Raw genomic sequence first — 8808 nt, forward strand, 5'->3', positions numbered from 1 at the left:
ACCAAGTCCTGCCAGGCTCTTTCCCCTTTTATACCACTGCCTAGTTCCTTACAGTAGTCTAGCAGCACTCAGAACGCGTCCACAAATTCGAAAATTGCACTAGAAAGCACGTCATCACTTTGAAACACTAAACAAAAGCAATATGTTAAAAAATCCTGCCTCAGGAAGAAAAACATCAGTAACAAACAACTTTGAGGCTGATTCCTACGTTAGGGGCTTCGACTTAAGCCATCGGCGTTACCGTTGAGACTCCCCTTTTTGTAACGCACCTCAAAGGAATATTGTTGCAAAGCGAGGCTCCAGCGCAGGAGGCGCCCATTTGTGAAAGAGATGGTCTGCAGCCATTGAAGAGGGCAGTGATCCGTCTCGAAGCATGCGAAGGGGAGATCGCAGCGAGCGACCGTACACTAGCTCAACCGGCGAAAACCCCGTAGCCGCATGCGGCGCGGTCCTCAATGCAAACATCACCCCAGGCAGACACAGCTCCCAGTCAGTTTGTTGTTCAAACCACAAAGCTCTCAACACACGCTTCATGACGGAGTGGAGCTTCTCAACGGAATTCGACTGTGGGTGGTACACTGAGCTGTGTAACAGCTTTACCCCACACCTTTCGAGAAAGGCTGTCGTCAAAGCGCTAGTAAACACTGTGGCCTGATCTGATTGGATTTCCGCAGGAAAACCAACTCGCGCAAATATGGACAGTAGTGCATTGACTATCTCAACTGAGCTGAGTTCTTTAAGCGGCACTGCTTCAGGGAACTTTGTCGCTGGGCAGATCACAGTCAAAATGTGTCTGTACCCCATGGCTGTTACCGGCAGAGGTCCCACTGTATCAATAAAGAGCCGTCTAAAAGGCTCCGTAATGATAGGTACCAATCTCAACGGCGCCCTCGATTTGTCCCCTGGTTTGCCCACCCGCTGACAGGTGTCGCATGTCTTCACAAAGTGGTCTGCGTCCCGAAAACACCCTGGCCAATAGTACTCTTGCAAGAGACGGTCCTTAGTTTTCTTAACTCCTAGGTGTCCGGACCACGAACCCCCATGCGACAAGCGCAACAGATCCTGACGATAGCTTTGAGGCACGATCAGCTGATCGAACTCCACTCCCCTGCGGTCTAGATACTTCCGGTACAGGACCCCACCTCTTTCCACAAAACGAGCATTTTTCTTGGCGATACCTTCCTTGACAATGCAGCGTATGTTTTCAAAGCTGCCATCCTTCTTTTGCTCGGCTATCAAAGCCGACCGGCTGACTTTTAGCAACCTATTAAGTCCGTCTGACGTAGGCGCGATGAGCAAATCTGCAGATAGCTCTTCTAACTTTCCCGTTTCGGGCATTTCCTCTCCAGTATCTGGTGCCTTCAACGCTACAGGCTCAATTTTATTCAGTTCGGGCGTGCTCTGAATATCAGCTTGCTGCGCCTCTGACCCTTTCTCATTGTTCGACAACGTCGGCCCCGCAACTGCCGCCTTTGCAGCGAGCTCCCGAACCTTCGATCTGGTTAAGGCCTGAACGCTAGCCTCACCAAACAAAAGCCCCTTCTCGCGCAGGAGGTGATCGGACCTGTTCGAAAATAGGTACGGGTACTGGGGGGGGCAGCATAGATGACACTGCCGCCTCCGTCTCAAGCGCTCCGAAAGGTCCTTCAATAAGCACTTTTGCTACGGGCAGACACACGCTGTGAGCTTCCACGGCTTGCTTGATCCATGCGCACTCGCCCGTGAACATATCGGGCTCTACGTAGGAGGGGTGAACTACATCCATCGTAGCTGCGGAATCGCGAAGCACTCGGCACTCTTTCCCGTTCACGAGGAGGTCTCGCATGTAAGGCTCGAGAAGCTTCATGTTGTCGTCTGTGCTGCATAATGACAAAAACACGACTTTTGTTTTTGTTTCCGGACACTGCGCCGAAAAGTGACCCGGCTTCTGGCACGTATAACACACGCGCGCTTGCCTCGTCTCGAACCGCTTTCTGCGTTCGGCTTCGGCTGCCGCCGTCTCCTTAGGTTCGGTCGGACTGCTTTCACTCGCATCCGCACTACGTGTGTTCCCCTTTGCTCTCATGGGTGTGAACTTCGGCCTCTCAAACTTGGAGCCAAATTCACCCTTTTGACCGTCCTTAGCTCCACGAGCCCGACGCGTCACAAACTCCTCGGCTAGCTCGGCGGCTTTAGCCACCGTACTAACGTCTGGCCTATCCAAGACCCAGTACCGCACGTTCTCAGGTAACCGACTATAAAACTGTTCCAGCCCGAAACACTGCAGAACTTTCTCGTGGTCACCAAACGCTTTCTCTTCTTTGAGCCACTCCTGCATGTTTGACATTAGCCTGTAGGCAAACTCTGTATATGACTCACTTCTGCCTTTCTCATTTTCCCGAAACTTCCGACGGAACGCCTCCGCTGACAGCCTGTACTTTTTTAGCAGACTCGATTTCACTTCGTCGAAATCCTCTGCCTCCTCTCTCTTCAAGCGAGCGACTACGTCGGCCGCCTCGCCGGGTAACAAAGTGAGCAAGCGCTGTGGCCGCGTTTCCCGAGAGAACCCCTGCTTCTCGCACGTTCGCTCAAAGTTAACCAGGAACAAACCAATGTCCTCTCCAAGCTTAAACGGCCGCATCAGGTCAGTCATTTTGAACGATACTCGTTCTCCTGCACCGTGTGCCTGACTTCCATTACGAGCGCGTTCCATCTCTACCTCGAGACGCTTCATTTCCAAAGCGTGTTCGCGCTCTTCTTTTTCTTTCTGCTCTTTAAGTTCGCGCTCCTGTTTCTCTTTTTGCTTTCTAAGTTCGCGCTCCTGTCTCTCTTTTTGCTCTCTAAGTTCGCGCTCATGTCTTTTTGCCCTCTCCTCAATGGTCTCAAGGCATTCCGACAGCTCGTCATCCACAGCTTCTAACTCAAGAATAGCCCTTAGCAGTTCTGGTTTTCTGAGTTTGTCTGAGACATCCAGACCCAACTCTCTTGCAAACTCCAGCAATTTCGGTTTGCGCAACGACTTCAAATCCATGGCTGCTCTGAATGCTGCTTTCTCTACTGCCTACTATATTCTTGCCGGAAACTAACCCGGCAGCAACGACAACCACAATTACCAGCTCTGTTTCTGACACTAACAAAAGCCTGGCAAAACTCAGAAGAAGAAAGTCCCGCACTCACCAAACCTCGCAGCCAAGAATTCAGCGCAGTCGTTCCGCTGCAGGCAACCAGTCATCACACAGGGCTCGTTGCACTGCTCCCGGATGGTCGTTGTGCTGCTCAGCATACAGTCAACTGCATATCTTCGCTGCTGGCCTCCGTTGTCGCGATCTCACCGCTGGCAGACAGTTGTTGGAATCTCAGCGCTGACACCCGTTGTTGCAAATGGGTTGCAAGCCCCAAGGGTAGCGTTGGCCTGGCGGCCTGGGGCACAACTGGAAGCATCCGAAGGTCCCGGCAAAGCATGAGTCGACTGGTAACAGAACAACTTGTTTATTCTAGCATCGCAAAAGAGCGGGCGGTGAGGTCGACCGAAGTGGAGAGACGGGAGAGCACGTAACTCTTCGGAAGAAATCGGAGCCTCTCTCGGCGTCCGGGAGCAGCTGCTCTTATACTCTCGGAGTCGAGGGGAAGAAGGAACGCCTCGTCAGAGGCGCACGTGATGCGCGGCACGGACAGGCTGAGAGACATGTTGGGACGAGTGTAGTGACGCATCCGCCGGGCCGGCGCCGACAAGACCTTCTCGCTTCACACTTGGGGAGCTCCTCTCCCCGGCTGCCGCGCTTTGACAAGCGTGGTCACCAACATGCACACACACACACACGCACACTTGAAGACACGTGGCATTGAAACATGCCTGGACGCGCTTGGCGGAGAGGCGTATCGGCGGCGCTGAACGGGCCAAAATGTCCGCCGCTTTGAACGAAGCCCCGGCGTCCGTTGCATCCGCGCCGGCTATACCGCGCGTTGTAGGCGAAACGTAACAATCGGAACGTCAAGCGCCTGGCGCACGATGGAAGGCGGCGCGCTTTCTCAGCGCTTTCGTCTCCTTCGAGCGGGGGAGCTTGTGCCGCGATCGTCGGCTCCCATCGCGCGCTTTCACTCGCACATACAGTGTAGGCCGCGTGGCGACGGTGTTATGGCCATTGGACTTTATAAAGATACCTCAGGGCGACGGCGACGCTGACGGAGCGAGTGCGCTTAGTGTGTCCATATAATTGATATGGCAGTAAAAAAATTCAACATCAAGCTTACTGCATTTCTAATTATGCCATTTCGCTAAGAAAGGCCTTGCCAAGAAGACCACGTTGCGCTTATTTCTCAGATCTCCGATGATAATATATTCATGGTCAGAACTGGGGAAGTTCTGGGCATACTAAGTTCTGCGGCATCTGCAGGTTGTTTATTACTGCGATTAGCGTTATAGGCATTTCGGAGTCCTCCACTATGGCGTCGCTCATAATCAGAAAGTCATTTTGGCACGTAAAACTCCATAATTATTACAAAAAGTTTATTTCGACAAGAGTCTATACGAACACGGAGTCACGTTCACGGCACCATTCCACCAAGACGATAACGTAAAACAACGAAACACGGCACGTTTTCAAGGTAGTGTCCGAGTCCTCACTCACTAACATATAATCACATAGACCTATGGAAAGGCACAGTTACACATAAACTAAATGTCACATGTATAAAATGATGTTCTATATATACAGTATACACGCTGGTTATGTACAATGATGATGTGACAAAACAGTTTGCGCAATTTTGAAGTGATGTACATGAGCTGTGTATATGCTAAAATGATCATTTATACGAGAGCACACGCACATCCTATTTGCATTAAATGAATACTTCTGATGACCTGGCTACAAGAACCAGGCTGGACGAAAATTAAGCGATACGCGTCCATCAGCCACCGACACGAAACGGCATGAACACTGTCGAAGGAACTCTTCTTCTTCAAGGAAGAACAACCCCTCTGACAGAAACGACCGTAGCTCAGAGTAGAGCCTATCCAGAAGCGGAACCAGAGCATGGCGACGATGTCCCGCGCCAACTGCCTCGCTCCGGTTACGCCATAGACAAAGGGCCCCCACAGCAATTAAAAGCCGCGTGAAGGGGCCACATGTGCAGCGACCAGATGTAGCAAAGCCGTTAACTCGAAGGCCGCGGAAAGCAGTATACACGGCCCTCCAAACTACTCTGGCAACGACGCATTGCAGCAGCACATGTTTATTGGATTCTTGAAGGGGGCAATTGAGACACAGCGAAGATGGGCCAGCGCCCCACCACTCTAGGCTGTATGTAACGTGTTGGATGCGCTTGCACACTATAGATGTCACGTGAAGTTGCGTGGGTGGCTAGGCCACGCCGTTATCGCATTCCCCGACACATTCTTGGAACGTGCGAGGTGCGCTGGGGGAACTAGAGGTAGCAGTTAGGCTGACATAGTACCTACTACATGGTTTTCGAGAACGTCTAATTCAGGATATACCTATTGTACGCAGCGATAAAATGCCGCAGCTGCGCAGCTTTTTAACAAGTAGGTACGTTTGAAAGTTGTCGTCCGCAAACAAGCACATTTTCGGGCCAAGGTAATCGTAGGCGAGTTCAAGATCGCAGAGCAAACAGCGGGCAACTCATACGCTACAATAGACCGAAGGAAATGTGTTAGGCAATGCACAATCCGACAATTTTCGAAACAGACATACTCAGGCCGTTCTTGTGATGCAAGGAATTCACCGAACTAATTGAATTTCTCAAGGTAAAATACGCAAGAAAATTGTAAAATACAAATTATGCACAACCAACAATCATGATGGCTCTCGGATTGTAGTTTCAATATGCGAGAAAATATAAATCTGTTATGCGAAAACTCAACCAAACCCCTTTATGGCGTGTCTACAATGCACATAGTCGAGATGGCGTCCGCCATTTGCGCGCGCTGGCGAACAGGTATCTCAGAGTCCACGGAGCAGCGCGCTCATTTCCTTCAATGACGTCCAGATGGCGCTCGCGTCTCGCGCTTCGCGGCCCCTGTGGGAGGCCGTGTTTCGACCAGAAAGCCTGCCTTCGTGCGTAGCGTTCGCCGACAGCGTTTCCCGGTAATTATTACGGTTACATACGCTACAGTTGCCGTGAAGCGTGGGAAGCAGTCAGGGATCTTTGAATGCTATCGCGTTCCACTCATAAAGGCGAAGCTTAAGCGTCCCCCAATTTTTTTTACTGCGAAGCAGTAAACGGGTAGGGTTCCGTGTTTTTCCTGTCCGTGCGTCGACAATGAAAAAAGTGAGCGTGGGCCGATCCCAGCCACAGTAAAATACGAGGCCAACCCATGACGGAGGTTGGTCAGGCGTCAGGCACTCCGCCCCTATTAATAATAATAATAATAATAATAATAATAATAATAATAATAATAATAATAATAATAATAATAATAATAGTAATAATAATAATAATAATAATAATAATGTTTATTGTCACAAAAAATAGAAAACAACAGAAACCGGCCAGTCTAAGCCTCAGTTGGCTCGAAGGACCTTGCCTATGAATATGATAGACACGGAAAGAAAAGAATACATAAATTGATGAGACACCTAGAATAAAGAAATAAAAGGAATGATAAATAAATTGAGTCGAACAATATAACATTTGGCTTATCTACTTAAAACAAGAAAGGTTGAAGAAGGCAATATTGTGATGCAAAAATATTCTGAAGATTAATTTTAACATATCTGCTTTAATAATTCTTTCGGCGTGCTTTTCGATGTCGCTTTAAAAATTTCGTCAGGCAATTTGTTAAATATGTCCGGCACATATGCACAGCGTCTGGCCGCGCCATACCATGTGGCGCGGCCATACCATGTGGCAGTCTTTCAGCGATAAAAGAATCATCCAGAAACCCGTTAAGCATGAAAAGAAGAATGGCTGACAGCGTTTCAAAGCTTCTTTGGTGATTTGTTCTATCTGAAGCTGAAAATGATCTTATGTAAATCAAGTTCCGACAACTCAGGCACGGGGGCGGAGCAGATACAGATTTTTGGAGTGCGCAGTCCAGCGCATTGCCCTGGGGCTGCTCCATCAGATGAAAGAGCAAAATGACGGTTAAATATCTTAACCATTGTGGCGGCGTCGTTCCAAAAGTAATGAATGGCAGATTTCAAGTCTGCTTTACCTCGAAGGTGATTTAATAAAGACCAAGCCTTTGCCGGGTTTCTCATAGCTAGATTAAATTGATGTACAAGATACTGCCGTTTTGCCGATCTAATAAGGACGACCACCCTGTTTCTAGCTGCTGTGTACTCTGCGCGAAGTATTACATTTTGGGGAGAACGTTTCGAACGTTTCCAAAGCACATCTCTTTCCGCTATAACACGAATTACGTTAGCATTTACCCAGTTATGATTTTTCGGCGTGTCCTAATTACAGTTCTTTTTCTCAAGTTTTCAAATTTTTGTATTTGTACACACAAGAATTCGTAGACATGTGCAGCCTTTGAGTTCATTAACGTAGACCAATCACGCGCCCTGATTAGGTCATGCAGCTTATCTGGTCTGTTATAGAAATCTTGACAACGTTGCTAGGCATGTTCTCTGCGCAAGCAGTGTTACTATTGGGGTTGCGACACAAAGCGGCAAGACAAAAAATAATGATGTGCCGCACATCGTTTTATGACACATGAAACTAAAGAATAATTTGAAGCACGAACCGAAATATGATATATGCATGAACTGACTACATTACCATTTACCTGGTCTTCTCTGGTTGAAATATTTATAGTATTTTCAATCCCGTGGGAAGCCAAAAGGGATAAGTAGCGCGCTGACGCAGTCTTCGTGTGACAAAGAGCGTTTATGTTGAAGTCTCTAACTGAGCATATTTTATCCACCGGGTTGAATTGTTGCAAGAACGCTTACAATTATATTAAAAGCCACTGACACTATTTGATGGAGGACGATATTTGATGGGTTACGGACTGGATCCCAAGGGAAGGGAAGCGTTGCAGGGGGCGGCAGAAAGTTAGGTGGGCGGATGAGATTAAGAAGTTTGCAGGGACGGCATGGCCACAATTAGTACATGACGGGGGTTGTTGGAGAAGAATGGGAGAGGCCTTTGCCCTGCAGTGGGCGTAACCAGGCTGGTGATGATGATGATGATGATGATAAAACGCAAATACAGATAGCAGAAACAGCGCCTGAGCCACTTTAATAGCAAGACATTCCGCAAAAGTAAATGAAACATCGATGTGGGACAGGTCATACACGTTTTTAATAATAATAATAATAATAATAATATTAATAATAATAATAATAATAATAATAAAGTAAATAAATCAGGAATCATTGTTTCAAGTGGTTGGTCACATGGGTATTGTTTGTGAGTAGAGCATGGACTCACGAGTAGGAGGCTTTGCCACATACGCCAAGGACAAAAGTTATGTAGAGTGATACACCCTTGATCGCAACAGAAAAATGCCACCGAGTGTGGGGACGTTTGTGCAGTACAAACGAAAGATGGAATTGGGATATCCACTGCGTATATCCAGGCATGCCCACGTGTGATATTGAGAAGTTCGTAACGACGCACGTTGCATGAATTAGCTGAGATGACACTACCCCTGTGATCGTCGCTGGAGACTGTGGAAATTTCAAAACCAGACAATAAATTGTTGACACTGTTTGTGCTAGAAGAGTATGGTTTGAAGTGCCACTTCAGTAGAAGTAACTCAACTACCCAACAACGGCCGTGCATACATTTTACTTTGGCCAAAAAGCTGTCCAAGGTTGTAACCGAAGAAATCAGTGCATATCACAATGATCACGAAGC

Source organism: Dermacentor variabilis, chromosome 7 (assembly GCF_050947875.1).
Source record: "Dermacentor variabilis isolate Ectoservices chromosome 7, ASM5094787v1, whole genome shotgun sequence".
In the NCBI taxonomy this organism is placed as follows: Eukaryota; Metazoa; Arthropoda; class Arachnida; order Ixodida; family Ixodidae; genus Dermacentor; species Dermacentor variabilis.